At 31.5% G+C, this 22,260-nt stretch overlaps 1 protein-coding gene and 1 long non-coding RNA gene across 2 annotated transcripts in view; both read left to right on the top strand.

Annotated features, from left to right (window-relative positions):
- Positions 1-22,260, top strand: part of LOC139514647 (uncharacterized) — a 369,289-nt gene that overhangs the window by 157,767 nt on the left and 189,262 nt on the right. The window lies entirely within an intron of this gene.
- On the top strand, positions 14,168-16,703 carry LOC139517724 (uncharacterized). Its single transcript, XR_011663191.1, has 3 exons — positions 14,168-15,267; positions 15,827-15,895; positions 16,437-16,703. It is a non-coding gene; the product is annotated as an uncharacterized lncRNA (long non-coding RNA).

The raw sequence follows: 22,260 nt of genomic DNA, 5'->3' as shown, positions 1-22,260 counted from the left end.
GTGATGTTCTGGAATTGAAATAATTCTCTCTACTGACCTTCATTGTACTTCTAAATACTTTTTATTTGTTTTTCTCAGAAATTAAACATAGAAAACTAAAGACTGAGCAACACAAACCCCACCAAAAACTAGGGTTGATCTCAGGTAATCCGGAAGGGAAGGTTTGAATAGAATATTAAAACATAAAATAACCCTGCTTTATTTTCATGGACCTTTCCAAAGTATTGAGACTAGTCTTTTGTTAAATTTGAAATGATGTTTTTCATCTGAGGACTTTGGTGTTGATAGCCGATTTTTGACAGCCTTTGTTAGATTTGTCACTAATGTTTTAGTCGTGAGGCGGTATACAGCTTGACATTGAGTAAACAATTATTTCATTCGAAACTTGCATACTGAGCGTCATTAGTGAGTCTTATGTTGACGAAACGGCATTTTACAAAAAGTCGAAATGTACATTAATTGAATTTTATTTGTAAGTAGATACATTTGTCTTTTCAAATGCAACTGTTATGTTAGAATAATAATGATTGTCCCTAACCAACACAATAGCTATATACTTTGTGTTTTATTAAAGTATATAGGTATTTTTTTTAGAGATATATTATGTGGATAAATATATTGGTTTTCAAGTGCGTAATTGACAAATTGTCATCCTTTCAATTGCTTTCCATCTTGAAATAAACCGTTGGCACAGATATATGTCTCGCCTTTTAGAAATTTTGATAGTATATTCAAATTTTGAAATTCCAATGGCAAAACTTTAACATATAAAACATGAAAAAGAAGTCAAAGTTAAAAAATACTATGACTTAAGATGCAGGCAAAATATTCTCAATAGAAAAGAGAAATGCCAATGCTTATAACACTGCATACCAAATACCATTCACTTATCATATGTGGTTTCCTTTAAACTATAACATAAACACAAACTTTAACATGTAAACTATGCAAAAAGTAAAATCACAAAAATACTGAACTTACAGGAAAATCAATTTGGAAAGTCCATAATCACATGGAAATTTCAAATAACAAAACGCATCAAAAACGAATGGACAAGAACTGTCATATTCCTGACTTGAATCCTCAATGCTCTTCAACTTTGTACTAGTTTGGCTTTATGAATATTTTGATATGAGCGTCACTGATGAGTCTTATGAAGACGAAACGCGCGTCTGGCGTACTAAATTATAATCCTGGTACCTTTGATAACTATTGGTACAGGCATTTTCAAATGTAGAAAATGGTGGATTAAACCTGGTTTTATAGCGCTAACCCTCTCACTTTGGTGACAGTCTCATCAAATTCCGTTATATTTACATTGAAGCGTTAACTAAACAGACACAATAAATAAATAGTCAAAATATGGGTACATCAGTCATCATCGTATAACAATTTTAAAAGGAACAATTTAACAGAACACAAAAACATCATTGATTTGTGTGTCTGACGTCAGAAAATTTTATACGTCACATAAATTTGTCGTTCAATGTGCATGCAAACAAAAAATGGGGTTAAAAAATCAAAAGTATGTAAGAATAAATTTCAGAAATAGACCGAGATTGAAAATAGTCCAAAAGTTATATATAGAATTTATATAAATCCACAAATAGTAAATTCTACTACACGATTGAATGATTTTGACGTTTATGGTTCAACGTATTTTGTAATTCATAATGACATACACAGCTACTTTTGCATAGGTACCATTTCTGTACTAAAAATCTGTTGTACTGGAAATTTACTTTTAATATTCAGTACTATGTTGTTACTTTAAAAAATATTGTAATATTTAGGTACCTGTATTTTACAGTACTTAATTTGTACTTGAAATTTAGATTTTTGGTTTCTATCGTTACATTTTCAGCATTTTGAAAGTTGTTCTATTTCAAAACTCTTAAAATTATGATTTTCAAACATGGAATATTGTACTTTTTCTGAACCAAAATATTTGGTACAAATCAAGTACTGTAAAATACAAGTAGCTAAATATTACAATCATTTTAAAGTAAAGAAATAGTACTAAATATTAAAAGTAAATTTTTAGTACAGAAATAGTACCTATGCAAAAGTAGCTGTGTAAACTAGAACAATATCATACTGACGGAATCTTTTAAAGTACAGAGTCACGTTATAAGAACCAAAGAAATACAAAAAGTCGCATATACAAAGTACGACACCAAACATTAAAAGCCAGTACAAACACATTGACGAGATGCACAAGTACCGAGCCACGTCAAACGGATATCACATAAAAACCATTCAACAGTAAAAGTAATATTAATAATAGAACAAAGACAAATGAAAGAACTATAAACACGTTGTTAAGATGATAAACAACATCAAGTACGCAGAATCTATACACCAAGACCATTGTGTATTATTTGTGAAGTTGATACGGAATATTTATCAACAAGGTCTTGGTACCTTCCGATGAACTTTTTTTAGAAAAAGGACGAGACGTTCTTTGACATACCCCTGGTTCATTAACTTTCTACTCAGACACTTATGACGTTTTACAAAGTCTGAGTAGGAGCTGCAAGCTCTTGAATATCGAATAAGTTGGGGAAATATATATCCCATATGCAGGTGAAGTTGGTATATTGCTACTAAGGTGGGGGAAATTTATAATTTCAAAATTAAGATCGTCTCGTTTGTCATAGATTCTGGTACTGAGATGACTGTGTAAGTCAAATTCGAGATATAAGTCTAAAAATGAGGCGGAGGAAGCCGTGCCTGTTGTTTCTTTAATCTCTAGTTCTGGGGGGTATATTAATGGAACCCAATCAGAAAAGTTCGGAAAGATTCAAAGTCAATGAACTATGATGAGAAAGAAGAGCCATAAAATCTCACTGGGAAACATTTGTAAATGCTAAAACAACTGCGTTCCAAATATCAGTGATTTAACATAAGTTGCATATCCTGAACTGACCTCATCACTTACTTTAATATGTAGGATATGCAAAACATTCAAAGTCATAACACCATCAATGCACGGGCCAGACCGAAATAAAGTCTAGGGAAATGAGGTTTAATGCCAATGCTTTTACATCTACACACTGAATTCCGTTGACATACCACTAGTCGTTCACTTAAACTGTCCTACGTACAAACTAATAAATGTTAACTTAGCTGAAGTTTCAAAGTCAAAAGACTATGACTGAGGGAGCAGGACCACATAATCTTCATTGCAATCAATAAAGGCAACAGTCGTATACCGCTGTTCGAACGTCATAAATCGATTGAGAGAAAAACATCCTGGTTACCAACTAAAACTGGGACGAAAATTTCAGGAACTGAATTTTCGGCTCTCCCTTAACACTATTTGCAAATATGGTCTCGAGGAAAAGATTATAGTTCGTCGGAAGGGGACGATAAATGGCTGACTTGTGTTAAGAGAGAGCCATATCTCTTACACGTTAAAGACACCCTTGTGGATTTCGAAAAAGGGCAGGCTAATGCCGCTACAAGGCAGCACTCGCACCCGCAAAGTGGAAAGGGATTTATATAAGTTGCAAAACTTGTTTCCCAATCCACTATAAATAAATATGTTTAAATTAAACTAAAACTGAGGTAAACACATCAACTATAACAGGAGAACAACGAAACAAAAGAAACACTGAAGTGCAACAATAGAACAAAAGGACAATGCAACACACACAAAGAACCGAACAATAAGATAACAACTGCCATTTTTCTGACTTGGTACAGGACATTTTAAGGAAATATGGTGGGTTGAACCTGGTTTTTGGCTTGCCAAATCTCGCGCTTTTATGACATAGTTAAATATAAAAATAAAATGACAACATCACATGACAGGACTACAGTACAAATAAATACAAGAACATTCCAGATAGAGAAATACACAAATAAACATAAGAATAGGACATTTCGACCTACTATCAAAATTACCAGACTTATAATTAAATACACCATCACTGCGTTTCGTCTACATAAGACTCACCAGTGACGATCAGATCAAAAAAGCAAAGAAAACTCAAAAATACAAAGTTACAGAGCATGTTAAATTTTCCAATGTTTCATTGACTGCATACCAAATGTCATAGACCTAATGCTAGTACTTCTAGCGTAAATTAACCTTATCACACAAACTATAATATTGTTGATGTCACCATCACCAAAAACAAGCCTATATATAACAAGCCTATATATATCATGTACTGTAGTACGCCGCTAGATTAAAACTGACGAGGAAAGGTAACACACGGCAAGCGAAAGCTCTTTTTTGAGAGCCCAGGTGGTCGTGTGGTCTAGCGGGACGGCTGCAGTGCAGGCGATTTGGTGTCACGATATCACAGTAGCATGGGTTCGAATCCCGGCGAGGGAAGAACCAAAAATTTGCGAAAGCAAATTTACAGATCTAACATTGTTAGGTTAATGTTTAGACGAGTTATATATATATATATATATATATATAAGTCTTGTTTTTTTTGGACTTCATGGAATGTTTTATGGATAGTTGTCTAATTGTAGAACAATGAGTATCATATGTCATAGCAACAAAAGAGTTTCTGGGTTTTTAAGGGGATGTTCGCAAAAAAATGGGAAATGAAATAAAAACTACAAATTTAAGCCTATATGGATTGGTCAAAACTGGATCAGCTGTAATGACTTGGTCAGTCGAAATTCCTTGGAAAACATGTGTATTTTCTTTCAAACACCTGTTATCGGTTATGATTCGATTTTAGCTATTTTAAAGTTTGACACCGGTTCTCACCTTTTTAATTCAATTTTATCTGTTTTCAGTGTTCTATTTAATCCGTTTTCCCAGTGTAAAACAACTTTTATTTAGGTATAATCGACATAACTTATGTAGTTAACTTTCACTTTCACTTCAGTCGCCATTACCGGCACAATGATTTTTGTGTATTGATTATGCAAATGAGGTTGACTCTGTGTAACCTCAAGTGAACTTTATGTACCACTAGCGTAAAACAGTGTATGAATACTATAGCGGTTGTAGATCGATTATTATAAGATTATTGTATTAAAACGATATTTATTTTCATCGTAAATTGTACTAAGATAGTTTTTATGTTCCGTAAACATGTTTTTTATGTTTTAATGTACTTAATTCTAGCAATCGGGGATTCTTTTCCGTACTTTTCAGACCCGTTCCCCGTGTGACACAGTCAGTAATGATTAAATATATTTTATTACGTAATTACAAAGTCAAGAAAGATTCTAAAGTTCAAATGTTCGAATGTTCACAAACTGTCTTTAAAGTTGAATTGTTCGAATGTTCAATATCTCACACGGGCACGTGATCGTATAGTATAACTGTTCAGTCCTGATGGAGTACGTTCGGATATTAAGCGCATGAGTTCCAGCCTACCTACGAGGGGGAAGACCTTGACGGAATCTCCGTTACCAATCTGTCCTAATCGAATTCTGGTCTAATCGAATTCTGGTCAAATCGAATTCTGTCCTTGAAGTCCATTCAGAGATCTTATATAGTCCAGTGGTCTATACACACGGTCCATAACTGTAGGCAGGTTACGTATTCGTCTGGTTGTGGAGTAATAAATAGTCTGTGGTTAATTGTCAAACTATGCAATTAACCCCTGACGGGTACATGTTATTTCACAGTAGACATGGTCATTTATTGTCTGCAGGTTATAAGTCTATAATATTCGTACAGATCGTTATTTAGTGTCCAAAGAGTACATTTCATTGAATGTTCGGTTATGCTGTAATTAATTCCATTTTAATGAATTTCCTAATTAATACTCCAGTAATAATAATAACAATTAATGATATGAAACACAATTGTGTTACACCCGTTTCCCGTTCGTTCCCCCGTTAGGAACCGTTCGTTACCCCGAAAGCTACGTCAAGTATATAAAAAGCTTGCACATGTTTGTTAGGGGCTCTTCCTCCTTAGTCAGACCTACATATATATTGCCAGATTTTCGGTCAGTTGATACTGTCGAATATTCAATATTCGCTGAAGTTTAGCATATTTTTATCATGTATTTCATGAGATTTTAAGCAGTTTTACTGCAGCTTAGAATATTTGGACATGTTCTGTTCATTGTAATTCTTTGTATTCTAGGACTTAGATCAGAATCATAAATGGATTTAATATAATTGAACATGTACATATAAATAGCTAGTCTATTTATTTAGGCTAGTTTTCATTTGCTAACCTGCTTCTTTGAGGTAAACGGATAAAAGTTACATGCCTTACCTATTCCCCTTTTCCACTCCCATTTTGTCAAGGACATTTTGTTAAGTATCCTGTTTGCTGAGATTTTCCAGCATTCGGAGAGAATATTTGTAATAGTACGGTGACCAGACCAAATATTTTTTATATTTAATCGTCAAACATACTATATGGCTATATTATATATCATTGGATTCGGAAAAATGAGTACTTTTATAATATCGATGTCGTCAAAAAGAAATGTGGTAACAGTTTTGCATGAAATAAGGTCAAAGATCAAATTCTGTGTTTTCCTTTTTATCTTCCATACTTGTAAAATTTGAATATATATACACCAATTTAAGTTAAATGTCAGATACAGACATGTTTTCAAATCAATTAACAATGAATTATCTCGAAAATATAAAAAAAAAAATGAATTAGGAAATCGATTTATTCTTGTTATTAGCGTTTTTCAAACACTTGATCTATTCAATACAATTTCTGTTAAAGTAACAGTAGTTACCTTGCCGGCTGACATTCAACCTCAGCAATAAAAGATAAATATTATCATTTTACCCGAGGAAACCTTCTACAATGAAGGCGTATTTTGCCTAAGCTCATTCATATAATTCATTAAAACCAAAAAGCACTCAATACCTCGAAAACAGTTACAATTAAAAAATCTAATCAAAGAGATCCACACAACAGAATTATACCAGGAGTATCTTCTTGTTCATCTGTCAAGGAACATGATTTAAAATTTCTACATAATGCTGACCCTTTATAGTAGCAAAGCTCCGGACATGTATGGTTTTGTTGTGAACAAACACCTGACTTTTTTTACATGGAGATTTTCCCATCAATGAAAACACAAGATTCTGCAGGAAATATGCTGACATATGCCCTTTCAAATACACGGGGTGTAATGAATCATAAAACTTTCACCAACCGTATTGTTAAATTGACGGAATAGAGGTTTAGCATATGTAATGCGGTTCAAATTTTTAGTTGGAAACGAAGTACGTGAAACATGCTGTTTCACTGCCTCCTCACAGGGAGGTGACCCGAATCAATTTACATCTTTACTGGTGGCAAGTTTTAAAGAGAGTTTTCTTATCATAGAGCTTTGAAATTAACGTTTATGCCCAAGCAGGGGGTTTATCTTTGTCAATATTATCGAAAATCTAAAAAAAAAAAAACCACTGAAATAGTCGTGCGTGTCCTTCAAAATCTTTTAAACAGTGTGTTTACCTACTCCAAACAGAGACAAAGATGTGTCTCATCTGGTAACTGCATGTACAGCAGTTAATAGTTTTTAACAAATTGTTGGGGAAAACAGACATATAGTTACTGAATAGGTGAAAATCTCCGCCCATCCTTTACACTGCTAATGTTCCCCATCTGCAATCACAACTCGCTTGAATGTGTCATATATTTAATGTAGTGAACACACAGACCAATCACATTTGTATAAGGGGTCCGTATGATTGTTCTTCCGGTCTTTCCTATTTCTCTTAACTTCGTGTCAAAGTTTAAGGCAGTGAGTATCGACCTAGGTCTCCTATTGGGTGCTAAACAAGTTACGACAGCCATTAACAGTATTGGTATCAATGCCTTTGGCAATTTCACATCAGGTGGAATCATAGGGGATATTTTTGCAGTCAGGAATACTTCTCCCCTCAATAATCTAATTCACTTTGGTGGAAGCTTAATATCAATACATTGAACCAATGTCATACCATCTCTAATGAAAGTTGAGAGAGATAGTACAAAGGAAGGTAAGGAAAGTGCACTAGAGACTTCAGATTCTTATTGCTTCAACAAATCAGACTTGCATGATTTTCTCATTGTGCCGTCTTGAAAAAAAGGAAATTCGAATGGGACCTACAGGGTGCGACAGAACATGTTCTACGGTAACATCATCTCTACATTTGGCCAAATGGTCTTTTATGTTGCCATGTCGGGCCATGTACCGTTAAAATGTCCAGGAGTCTGTCTTAAAGCAAAGTAGCCATCTGAAAAATTCTCAGAAAGTTGAAGCATATCTAGTTTGTAAACTGGCATCCACCTTCAGTAATTGGTACGTTTGGTTACACAAATTATAAGGATACATTTGGGATGACGATCTGAAGGAATTGATCATTTCCCTCTCGTTCTGCACTAACATTTGAAAGCAAAATGTCTACTGCTTCAAGGAAAACACCTTAGTATTGGAATGTAAGTGATACAGCATACCCCCATTGCTTATATGTATCTTCAAATAGCTCCGTCATGTGAGCATTATGACTTGTGTCTGGCTTGAATTGCTGAAATATGCGTCTGAGGTAAATGAATTTAATATTATTGATTAATAAAGGTATGAAATATCATATAAATGTTAATTATTTTACATTTTGCGTTAAAAAATAAAGAAGAAATTAAATTGATACATACTCTATTAAATGCATAATATTCGTAGTGGTAATCTTTTACATATAAACTCTTTAATAACGGATTAATTTTGCTAAACTTATTTTAAATCGTTAAAATAAGGTGTAACAACAATGTATATAACAACAGAAATCATAACACGTATGTTCTTTTATAATGTAGACCTCAAAACTTTTCTAAGTTGATTTTTCGTTCAAGTAAACTAACATACTTCAAAGTCCATTTTACGAAAATTGCACCGTACGATTTTTTGACGACAAGTCAAAATGTTAACCTTAACCTTTGAACTACTAATAGTGTGATTTATAGTCATATAGTCCGAATGACAATTAAACTCCTTAAATAAGCGACTTTTCCTTACTCGGTCACCGTACTATAAATCCTGTATATTTGTTAAGCAAAGAATGGTAGGAAGATAGAATAACTAAACTTCACTGTTTAACTACTCTCAATCTCAGCGATTGCTGTTTGTCTTTCTGTATTTACTCCAGGAGGCTGAAGTCTATTAGATAGTATAACAAAGTACTGTGGTTTTCAATGTATAATTTATTAGAAGATAATAGCTATATTTAAAACATAGATATTATATATATAAATTATTAGGTAGTTGGTTGAACACTGTGGCAAAATAACTGGATACATAGTTGGAAATATATTCTGAAAAGTTGTTAAAACTGTAATTTGTTTCTCTGTGATACTTATATAATTATATGAAATGCTTTACGTTTAATAACACAATTATGCTCGTAAATATCTTGTGTATTTGTCAGTAAACTTACACGATAATAGTCCAGTATGGTCTCTGGTTGTTGGTGTCATAACACTGTCTCATGGGAGAATATATCCTCTTACTATGCCTAGACCAGAGACTATTTGATCGTCAGACAGTAATATTATACATATATTTATATGTCAATTATTCAGAGGTTCTGCCTCTAAGTTACAGAGATAATCTGTTTTATAAACTACACGACAGGAGTGTGTTCATTTCCACAGACTAGAGCGTATTTGAATATCCCCTTACAATTTTCATCTCCTCCCCCTATTTATGTATTTATACGTTTGATTCTTGAGATTAAATATAGTGAGGTGTTTTGATCCCTTTAACCTGATTAAAACCCCTATCCCTTCCGAATATAAAGTACACCCGCGTTTAAACCATTCTCTGTTTTAGACTAGCTTATTCTAGTCTATTAAGGTTCCTGTGTACCTGTAAACACAGGTGGTGGTAGCAAAGTAACAAGACACCCGTTTAGCCAGTTATTACATTGGTGGCAGCGGTGGGATACTCCATATCTACAGAGTATCCAGTGATACGAACCCATACCTAAAAATAGTAAAACAAATAAACAGAGATGGTGAAAACAAAATCAACCAGAGACCACAGTGGTGAAGACATTTTCACGGCTTTTAAAATCATGGTTTGACTTTCACAGCTGCTGCACATTTAAGTTTTAAAAATTCAGACTTCTATTTAATATACAATTTTTGAGAGATCAGCAGAGTAGTATACCAAGACTGTTTTACCTGGAAAGTTTTTCTTACTATTGGAAATCTAAGAAAATCGTCATGTTTATTTAGTGTTTTGAATGTTCTCAACAAGGAAGTTGTTCACAAGTCAACACACCATGCTTATTGTATGCGTAACGAGAATTGCTGGGCAACTACGATTTATAGAAACTATATACTGGACATACATTTATCATTTAAATCAAATAGTTACTTACTAGTATATGTGAAACAATTTTAATAAAAGCTTACTGATTATCGTTTATATGAACTCATAAGGCATAACACATTTTCAATAGGGTCAAATTAGCATTTCTTTTGTACAAGGTTTGATGAGCAGTGATGCTTGAACAGTGTAAATGACATTGTCAAAGTTTAGTGACATTGTGTTGGAACATTAAAAGGCTATTTTTTCTTTGCTAAAGTGACTGTTCTATTTTTGGTTTTGATAAGATAACAGTGCTTCGCAACCTTGGAGATAAATTTTAATACTAAATTTCACTAGACAGATGCTCACCTCGTGTGTATTATTCTTTACAAAGTGATAGCTGTAAATTTTAACTCTAGAACTGTTTTACTGCCTTGATTTTACCTATTCACGTTTTCTTGTGAATTTGTAAGCAATAACGTTCCATTGTACCAATGTACCAAAAACTTTTGTTTCCAATTTTGACGGATTTTTCAAGTAATCAAACGTAAGAAGAAAAATTATTAAAATAGATTTATGTTTTTGAATGAAAAATAGAATGAAATTCATAACAGTGTAGCTACAGCCATTCATTGACTGGGGGAAATTAAGTGAACGTTCGTCTGTAATGCCCACTGCTCACGACGTACTTATTATAGAAATTTAAACTGTGAGGTCACCAAAGGTTCTTAACGCCTAAATAAAATAATTAAAAATACTAATCAGGAATAACCTTTGTGATTTGAATATAAATAAAAATGGCATTCAACACGGAGCCTTGGCTCACACCGAAGATACCGAAAAGCAAGCTATAAAGGTTGAAATCAATACTTAAACTTCTTTACTTGATTTTTGTTATGGTTTGACCATCAATTTTCCTAATATGATATCGCACGTTCTTTCAGATTATTTTTTTACTTAATTGGCTTTAAAAGTTACAATGCATGTTGTCGTCTGTTTATGTAGTTCATATGTGTTTTTCGTTTCTCGTTGGTTTTCCCGTTTGAATGGTTTTACACTAGTAGTTTTTGGGGCCCTCTATAGCTTGCTGTTCGGTGTGAGCCAAGGCTCCGTGTTGCAGGTCGTACCTTGACCTATAATGGTTTAATTTTATGAATTATTACTTGGAAGGAGAGTTGTCTCATTGGCAATCATACCACATCTTCCTATATCTATGTGTTGATTGATCATCTTTTTGCGGACGTCAAAGCGATTTAACAACTGCGGTTGTCGAATTAATACATCTTTAAACTTTTATCTGGTCTTAGTTTTATTCAAAAACGAGTGCATAATTCACCTTCAAAAGTTGTGCAAATAGAAAATATAGACAGAATATACTTCTGCCCTATCTGCGTACTTGCAAGTTATTGGAAAGTCAAAAAGCTATTTGGATTAAACTTTGAAATTTGAATTTACGTGAATGTATTGGTAAAATGTTAGACAAATTGTATATAGGAAACTTGAAATTATTTTGTTATTTTTGTGTCATGAATTTTCATTGATGCCATCTCGTATGTTTTTAAATATGAATAAAGAGGTACTCAGTTTGCCTTATACGCAACGAGACACACACAAAAAAAACACGAAAAAAAAAAGGTGCAACATTCATTCTTCAACAAAAGAATACATCACAAGAATATGAGTTTTGTAAGAAACGTGAGAAATTGTACTGGACTTGAAGATAAGGCAAAGTGACAAATATCTGAATGAATGAATCGTTTTATGGTATTAAACAAAGAAATTAAATGATTTTTTAATTATCCAGAACTCTTCACAAACAAAACCCACGTGTATATGCATTGAATAAATAGTAGGCCATTCTTAAATGATCACACCGTAGAAGTAGTTGTGCTCTTAATCAATGAGATATTTTGTGAATTAACCCCATCAACTTAATAGGTTTTTTTTACAATGGATAAACCTATTTTTTTTATTATTATTAAATAATATCATCTCTGAACATTATTATTACACGGTTGTATGTGATGATATAACAAATTTTTAAAACAAATTCCATGAAAGCTTTGTAAAATGAAAGTTTCATTTTATGTATCGAAATGTGTAACAAGTGAATATTTCAATCCCCACTGGAAGGCCTCTGACAGACTGGGTGAGCATAAAATCATAGCCGTTGACAAACGAGTTACAACCTACAAACGTTTTACCATCGACCACACTGTTATGAAATTAATTCTATATAATGTTGATGAAGATATTGTTTATCGATAAGTCATGTATAGTTCAGAAAAAAACCCAATGAAATACAGAATAACAAATTTCATACAGACCAAACAGCGAACAACATGTACAGATATCTGTCTTGTCTTTTGACTATTCTATCTGTAAATAATTTTGCCTTTTCAATACCTACAGGTAAGAAACATATATTTCTCCGTATTCACTTCCGTAACCTATTCAAAATAGAATCACTACAAACTGCTCAGAGTCTGAATTGACCAGTTTTTGTGCTCGACCAGTAAAATCAAACACACATTTTACTCGACCAGTCTCGACATTATCTCGACTGTACTTAACTGTACTTAAGTGTACTCGACCAGGTCTCGACTTTACTTACTTAGTCTGATTCAGTACTTGATGACCTTTGTGAAGTCTGAAATGGACTTGACCAAGGCTGGACCTGTCTCGACCTGTCTTGACTAGTCTCGACCTGTCTCGACCTGTCTTGACTAGTCTCGACCTGTCTCGACTAGTCTCGACTCAGTCTCAATTGCAACCAGTCTCGACCTGTCTCAATTAGTCTTGACCTTCAAATTTAGTTTTTACTGGTGTAAATTAGCTTATCTAACTAAATTAAATATTGATCTTACAAAATTCAAACTAATAAGTTGTTTGATTTATTGCTGTGAAATGAAAAAAAATTTATTTTACAATAGGTAAAAATAAAAAATATTATATAAATTTAGATAGGCATCTTTAATCTTTTTTTATAACTTTTTCAAATCAACTTGGATTTTCATCAAACTATGCAGCTATCTTAGATATATATTAAGCTTACTGAATTCCATGCCATTTAGTTTGTTGTTGTATTGCTGTAAAATTTAAGAATTAAGTAATCTTGGTAAAAAAAAAGCTAGGATTTGCAATTCGCTACGATATAAGAAATATATCTTTCCTCATATATTAAATGATATTAAATTTTTGATTTAACAAAAAAATAGGTGTCTTTTTTAAGATTTCATAATTTTTTCAAATCAGCTTCAACAAAATTAACACTATTTTTTTATGTTATAACAAAAATTATCTTAAAATATTTGTTTTGTCAAATTAAATGACATGGCACTGTACATGGTTTAATTACATCAGTACACGTGAGTTTTACAGGTAAAAAGAAAGCCCTACTTTTCTTACCCTCGTGATTTACTTATCTAGTGAATTAAAAAAAGCCTTGCGATTTAGATTTAACAGGATGTTGCAACTTTGAATAAATGTTATTTAGAATTTAAAACTCTCTGGTAGATGTGATCTTTTAATAAGTTTGCCCCAAGCAGAAGGTATTGCTTTATAAATCACCACAAATCAGAAGAACTATTTTAATCATTTCTTTAATGTTTCATCCCTTTTTGATATATTTATATAATATATATCACAAGGAATAAAACATTAAAAGAATTATAAAACTATTTTATATATACTTTTCCCCAAGTTATAAGGAAAGATACCCGTATGAGAATATTAGGAGGATTCCGCTTAAAAATAGCAGGAACCCAGGCGGAATCCACCTAAAAATTAAGACTTATAGACGGAATTAAGGCGGACATGGAATATTGAAAAAAATCCGCCTGAAGTATCAAAGACCTTAGGCGAAATATTTACTACTTTCCTGTTGAGTTAACAGGATTTCTTTTGTAAAAGAAATATCATAGACGGAGTGCTGGACTTAGTATATTTGTTCAAGTTTGTTAGGAGGAAATTGGACTTAAAAGATTTTGTTCAAATTTATCAGGCGGGAATTGTACTTAGAAATTTTTTCTAACTTTTGAGGCAGAATTGTTCTTTTAATTTTTTTTTCAAATGAAAATGTATCATTACTGATGAGAGAGTGCATGCATGGTGATTATTTGGGCCATAAAGCCAGTATTTGTACCCCCCTGAAATCCAACATATTTAATATTTTTATATTTAAAGAGTCTTAAAGATGGCATATTAAATTCAATTAAATTCAAATTGTGATAGCATTGTTAGGTAATTTATAACTTTATGTTATGTGTTGCTATTTATATACATTTAAACATATAAAAAGTGACTAGAATATATATACTTATTTCACTAACAGTGATAACAATAACTTGTTTTTGAATTTTCCAACATAGGAATTGCAGGTTAAATTAATTTATTTTCAAGTACAATTAATTATTAAGTGTATCTCTATTTAATTAAGTAATAATCATGATAATACACAAATAGTATTTCCATGCAGTCTCTTTCTTATCAGTTAGTGATAGAAATGTTATGTAGGTCCCCCATCTGTTTTCCATTTGCCTCTGTGAAATGGACAGGAAATGATATGTACACACTCAAGAGTTGGGGCCTTATGAAGGAGACCACATTGCTTTGTACATTTCTCTTAAATTGCTACAGTCCAAAATATAAAAATAATAGATAAAAATTGGTGAATATTATTTATTTATTATTATAAATCAAATATTTAAGATTTAGGTAATTAATAGTATAATGATTAGGGAAACATTTCAAGGAATCAAACAACTCCCAAAATAACCCCAACACTCAGGTCAGATTCAAAATTTGAACTAATTGCAGACATTACAAGAAAAGATGTCTTAAATATTTATCTTGACCAAAATATGAATTTTACCATGGATGTAGAGTTGTGGACTAAAAAGAGCCAAAGTAGTCTATTAACATTAAAAAGTGCAGATGTATATATTCTTCTGATGACATGACTGTTGGATTTGTGAAGATTGATGTTTTCATATATTTTGGATTGAATCTTCTGGTAAGTTGAAATTATGAATATAAGTATTTCAACCTTTTTGAATATTATGAAACTGCTATTTCCTTCAAATAACTTGTGACATATATATATATAAGTACCATGTAGGATCAAGAAAATAACTATATAAGACCATTCAATTTTTGCATAATTACATCATGTTCATAATTACTGTGGTATTTGTGTATGACACAAGACTTATATCTTTAAGACAATCTCTTTTATATGATATTATTTGATAGCAAAATTGGAGATCTGTTGTATGACTGTAATAATTAAATATATATAATAGACATCTATTCCGAAAAATCATAAAGTGTTATCTTTTAAAATTTAGTACATATGTACTCAATTATCATGATTATGGATCAAATTTAAGATTTTTAAAATGGCAAGACAAACATTTTGTACATGTAAATGCGGGCCTATGATGTTAAAGTAAAATAAAAGACCAATACTACATGTACTAATCAAAGTAAAGAATAACCTATACACTTCATGCACAGTATATGTAATAATTATTTTGTTTAATTGTAATAAGACAATTTTTTTTATATTTCAGAACTGGTGAAACAAAAGAAAATTGTTTTCTGATAGGACTGAAGAATGGACACATTCAATCAGACTTGGAGTAAGTAGTTTTATATGAAAGAAATCCTTATGAATGCTTTTTAAGTAACTTTTGCACATATTGGACTTTTAACAAATTTGAAAAAAATCAAAAGTTGTAAACCATCTGTAATATTTTTTTGATATAAACATGATATATATCTTTAAAATTAGCAAATTGAAAACAGGGGTTACAGCCCACAGGTCTTATTTTATTGAGAAAATCCCCAAAACAGGTCATAGTAAATTCATTATAATTATCTGCCCTTGATTTTACAAGGATTTTTTTCTTAAAATATAATTACTCTTTAAAACATGCTTAACATCTTATTTTTCATAGTTTAATCTTATAATTTCAAGTTTTAGATGTTTCTGTTGTAATATGTATATTGAATGATATATGGTAAAAATAGTAAATTCAGGTCAATATGTCAAAATGAAGGAAAACCCCACCTACTTAGGCAGCTCACAATTTACCTGTATAACATAGAGAAATTTGTCAAATTCCTTTTAGTTAAACCAATAATGCATGGTAATTTTAATTTATGTCCTCTTTTTTTCAGGTTATGTTACTGCTTGGTGCACAAAACACAACAGATCCATGCAAGATGGTCATATCAATGATGCTGTTACAGAGCAAATCAGTTATGCACGAAATAAATTCAGGAACTTGTGATAATAATTTATATTCAAAGAACACTGAAAAACCCTTAAAAATATGACTAATAACTGAAAATGAAGAAATTGTGAAGAACTAAAAATGTCAAAATTATACATACATGTATAGTAATTTGTAGTTGCTTAAATAAATTCGATCAAGTTTGATAACATTTTTTGCATTTTATTGTATGAAGGCCTAGTTTTTCTTCGCAAGAAGGCATGGCAGTGGTAAAAACCTGAATCTTTGGAATGAAAAAATTCTTTCATTGAAGACAGAATTTTTTCATATTCTTAAGGCGGATTTTTTTTCATATTCTAAGGCGGATTTTTTTTCGAAGGTGGATATATTTTCCGTTTCATTAGGCGGATATATTTTCCGTCTCTTTAGGCGGATATATTTTCCGTCTCTTTAGGCGGATATATTTTTGAGAAAAACATTTTTCCTTTTAATTAGACGGAAATTTTTCCTCCTAAGACAGGCGGATAAATTTGCATATTTCGGCTCTATTCCGCCCGTAACCCGCCTGGAAGAAAGATTCTTCGTGTAAAAGTGGACATTAAACGGATTCCCTCTAAAATATCCGCCTGGAATCCGTGTAAAAGACGCCTGGATTTTTTCGTACAGGCATATTTTTAATATTGTAGCTTTTTGACCTAGATTAATTAAATTCTTAAATTAGACAGAAATACACCAAACTTTATGACAATCTATGATACAGTAAGATCAATATATTGCAAAGATAGTTGTATAGTTTGATGAAAATCTAATATAAAAAAGAAGATGTGGTATGATTGCCAATGAGACAACTATCCACAAAAGACCAAAACAACACAAACATTAACAACTATAGGTTACCGTAAGGCCTTCAACAATGAGCAAATAGCCCATACCGCATAGTGAGCTATAAAAGGCCCCGATTAGACAATGTAAAACAATTCAAACGAGAAAACTAACGGCCTTATTTATGTAAAAAAAAAATGAACGAAAAACAAATATGTAACACATAAACAAACGACAACCACTTAATTACAGGCTCCTGACTTGGGACAGGCACATACATAAATAATGTGGCGGGGTTAAACATGTTAGTTGATTTGAAAAAGTTATTAAAAAAATTAAAGTGTACTATCTCTATTTTGTTCGAACTGCAAATTCTAGCTTTTTTTACCTAGATTAATTCAATTTTTAAATTTAACAACAGTACAACAAAAAACAAAATGACCTGGCATTCAGTAAGCTTAATATGTATCTAAGACAGCTGCATAGTTTGATGAAAATCCAAGTTGATTTGAAAAAGTTATTAAAAAAAATAAAGTGTACTATCTCTATTTTGTTCGAACTGCAAATTCTAGCTTTTTTGACCTAGATTAATTCAATTCTTAAATTTAACAACAGTACAACAAAAAACAAAATGACCTGGCATTCAGTAAGCTTAATATGTATCTAAGACAGCTGCATAGTTTGATGAAAATCCAAGTTGATTTGAAAAAGTTATTAAAAAAAATAAAGTGTACTATCTCTATTTTGGTCGAACTGCAAATTCTAGCTTTTTTGACAGAGATTAATTTGATTCTTGAATTTGACAGCAATACAACAAAAAACAAAGTGACCTGGGATTCAGTAAGCTTAATATATATCTGAGACAGCTGCATAGTTTGATTAAAATCCAAGTTGATGTTAAAAAGTTATTAAAAAAATTAAAGTGTACTATCTCTATTTTGTTCGAACTGCAAATTCTAGCTTTTTTGACAGAGATTAATTTGATTCTTGAATTCGACAGCAATACAACAAAAAACAAAGTGACATGGGATTCAGTAAGCTTAATATATATCTGAGACAGCTGCATAGTTTGATTAAAATCCAAGTTGATTTGAAAAAGGTATGAAAAAATTTAAAGTGTACTATCTCTATTTTGTTCGAACTGCAAATTTCAGCTTTTTTTACCTAGATTAATTTAAATCTTAAATTTGACAGCAGTTCAACAAAAATCAAGATGACCTGAGATTCAGTAAGCTTAATATATATCTAAAATAGCTGCATAAATTGATGAAAATCTAAGTTGATTTGAAAAAGTTTTTAAAAAAATCAAAGTGTACTATGATGAACTCTATTTTGTCCGAAATTGCAAATCCTAGCTTTTTTTTTACCAAGATTACTTTATTTCTTAAATTTTAAAGCAATACAACAAAAAACTGAATGACATGGGATTCAGTAAGCTTAATATATATCTAAGATAGCTGCATAGTTTGATGAAAATTCAAGTTGATTTGAAACAGTTATAAAAAAATTAAAGATGCCTATCTAAATTTTTAAAATAAATTTTATTTTTACTTATTGTAAAATTAAATTCTTTCATTTCACAGCAATAAATCAAACTCCCTAATAAACTTGAATTTTGTAAGATCAATATTTACTTTAGTTAGATGGGCTGATTTACACCAGTCAAAACTAAATTTGAGGGTCAAGACTAGTCAAGACAGGTCGAGACAGGTTGAGACAGGTCGAGCCTTGGTCAAGACCATTTTAGACTACACAAAGATCATCAAGTACTGAATCAGACTAATTAACAAACGTCGAGACCTAGTCGAGTACAGTTAAGTACAGCCGAGACAATGTCAAGACAAGTCGAGTAAAATGTGTGCTCGATTTTACTGTTCGAGCACAAAAACTGGTCAATTCAGACTCTGAGCAGTTTGTAGTGAATAAAAATTCAAGGACAAATAGACCGATGATGATAATATGTTTTTGCATATCGATATATTCACCGGCAGCATATTTAAGAATAAATGAAATAAAAAGTAAAATCACAAAAATACTGAACTCCTAGGAAAATTCAAACGGTCGAAGCCCCTTATCAAATGGCAAAATCAAAAGCCGAAACACATCAAACGAATGGACAACAACTGCAATATTCCTGACTTGAAACAGGCATTTTCTTATACATAATATATTCTATGCTAAACTGTCCTTATTGTATCAGCCAATATTTTAATTCAGCCTTGATAACAAGATTTTTCACACGAATCGATGATGTCTAATGTTTTATTTAGCGTGTACTATAAGAAAATGTAACTATATATATTCAAACTTGCTTAAATAATAGGATAGGAAGGACTGACGCATTTTAATTAACCTTTTATAAAATGCATACATTTGAAATCTGCAAATGTTGCAATTATCCATTTGCAATCATGTTTGTAAAATTTGACTCGTTTAATACTTCTTCGATAGTGAATAGCTCCAATCGTGTATTCTTAATAATATACTTATGTGTCTCCCAAAAAGATCAGGAATATTCTTGCAATATTTGCTTTTTTATCTTAAATTGTTTTAACCGTGTTTTTAAACTTCGATGCATGAAATGTGTATGTTTTTATAATCGGTTTTTCAATTTAAAAGTTTTATGTATTCGCTGATTTTGACTAGAGATTTTACATTCCCTGAAATAATTATGAATCTATTTACAGATTGAAATATTAAGAATTTCATTTATTCGGGGAATTTGTAAAATAGTAATTTTTTTCGTTAAAAAAACTCAATAAAAAAGACAAAAGCCTACAGATGTTACATAAACAAATGTTATCATTTTGTATTTTGCAAGATATGCATTTTGATCTTAAATTTTTGAATTTGTGTTTTTAAACTTCGATGCATGAAATGTGTATTTTTTTATAATCGGGATTAAATTCAGAAGTTTTATAAAATCGCTGATTTTGTCTAGAGATTTTACATTCCCTGAAATAATTATGAATTTATCTACAGTTTGAAATAATAAGAATTTCAGTTAATTCAGGGAATTTGAAAAATAGTAATTTTTTTCGTTTAAAAAACTCAATAAAAAAGACAAAAGCCTGCAGATGTTACATAAACAAATGTTATCATTTTGTATTTTGCAAGATATGCATTTTTATCTTAAATTTTTGAATTCGTGTTTTTAAACTTCGATGCATGAAATATGTATTTTTTTATAATCGGGATTAAATTCAGAAGCTTTACAAAATCGCTGATTTTGACTAGAGATTTTACATTCCCTGAAATGATTATGAATTTATCTACAGTTTGAAATAATAAGAATTTCAGTTAATTCAGGGAATTTGAAAAATAATATTTGTTTTCGTGTAAAAAAATCATTAAAAAAGATAAAAGCCTACAGATGTAACTAATACTAAAACAGGTCCTATTTTATATTAAAAAATAACGCAGTGTTCAAGTGTTAGGGAAAATGAAAATGTAATACATGGAAACATGAAAAATATGAGAAAATTATAGAACATACTGCTAAAGGCCCACATAAATGGCATTATCCTGATTTAGTTTAAGCATGTTTATTCATAGTGGTTTGGAAACAAGTTTTGAAACTTATATTAATCCCTTTCCACTTTTCGTGTGCGAGTGCTGCCTTGTAGCGGCATTAGCCTGTTCTTTTTCGAAATCTGCAAGGGTGTCTTTTACTTGCAAGAGATATGGCTGTCTCTCAACACGAGTCAGCCATTTATCGTCCCCTTCCGACGGACTATCATCGTTTCCTCAAGACCATTCTCGCAAATGGTGTCAAGGGAGAGCCGAAAATTCGATCCCTGAAATTTTCATCTCGGAACGGGAATCGAACCAGGAACCTTTGTGTTAGTAGTCTGATTTAGAGTAATTTCTCTCAATTTGATTGACTGATATAATCCTAATAAATTTCAGTACAATTTTTTATTAGGTCAATTGGAATTATCTCCCTTACACTATTGACCTAATCAATTATTTTGTTTTAGTTGATTTAAAGTCCTAATATTTTTAATTATTTTTCACAGTTTTATGTGGAATATCTAAATATATTTGGTTGACATTGTATTAATAATTAAATTTAAATATAATAAGTAGTTATATAACAACATCAAAATAAATCACACAAACCTATTATGCAAAAAAAAATCATTTTAAAAAATATTGATCTTTTCAGTGTTCAAACTGCAGTGCATACATACATTTTTACAAGACATAAGTGAATGACATGACATGTATGGAAATTTATACTTTTGTTATTATGCTAATAAGTAGGGATTATTGTTTATCGATAAGTCATTTATAGTTCAGAAAAAAAAATCAATGAAATACAAAATAACATTCCTTAATTTATAATAATTTTTCATATTTTGTAACAGCAAATTTAATAACACAAAAAAACCGTATTTTCATGCCAGTACCGGAATACTGGCTACTGGGCTGGTGATACCTTCGTGGACTAACAGTCCACCAGCAGAGGCATCGATCCAGTGGTAGTAATAACATTAACTGTATCAATTTTTCTGCACCAGATGCGCATTTCGACAATACATGTCTCTTCAGTGATGCTCGTAGCCAAAATATGTAAAATCCAAAGCTTATCATGCTTATATAAAAGATGAAGAGCTATAATCCAAAAGTTCCAAAAAAGTATAGCCAAATCCGTGACAGAAATCAGAGCTTTTCATGAGGGAGATACATTCATTAATTTATAATAATTTTTAATATTTTGTAACAGCAAATTTAATAACACAAAAAATCCGTATTTTCATGCCAGTACCGGATTACTGTTTACTGGGCTGGTGATACCCTCGGGGACTAATAGTCCACCAGCAGAGGCAAGAGATATGGCTCTCTCTCAACACGGGTCTGCCATTTATCGTCTGTTTCCGACGGACTATCACCGTTTCCTCAAGACCATACTCGCAAATGGTGTCAAGAGAGAGCCGAAAATT

The sequence above is a fragment of the Mytilus edulis genome, chromosome 3 (assembly GCF_963676685.1).
Source record: "Mytilus edulis chromosome 3, xbMytEdul2.2, whole genome shotgun sequence".
Taxonomy (NCBI): domain Eukaryota; kingdom Metazoa; phylum Mollusca; class Bivalvia; order Mytilida; family Mytilidae; genus Mytilus; species Mytilus edulis.
The sequence above is the reverse complement of the archived record's forward strand: the minus strand, read 5'-3'. Positions and strand labels throughout refer to the sequence as shown.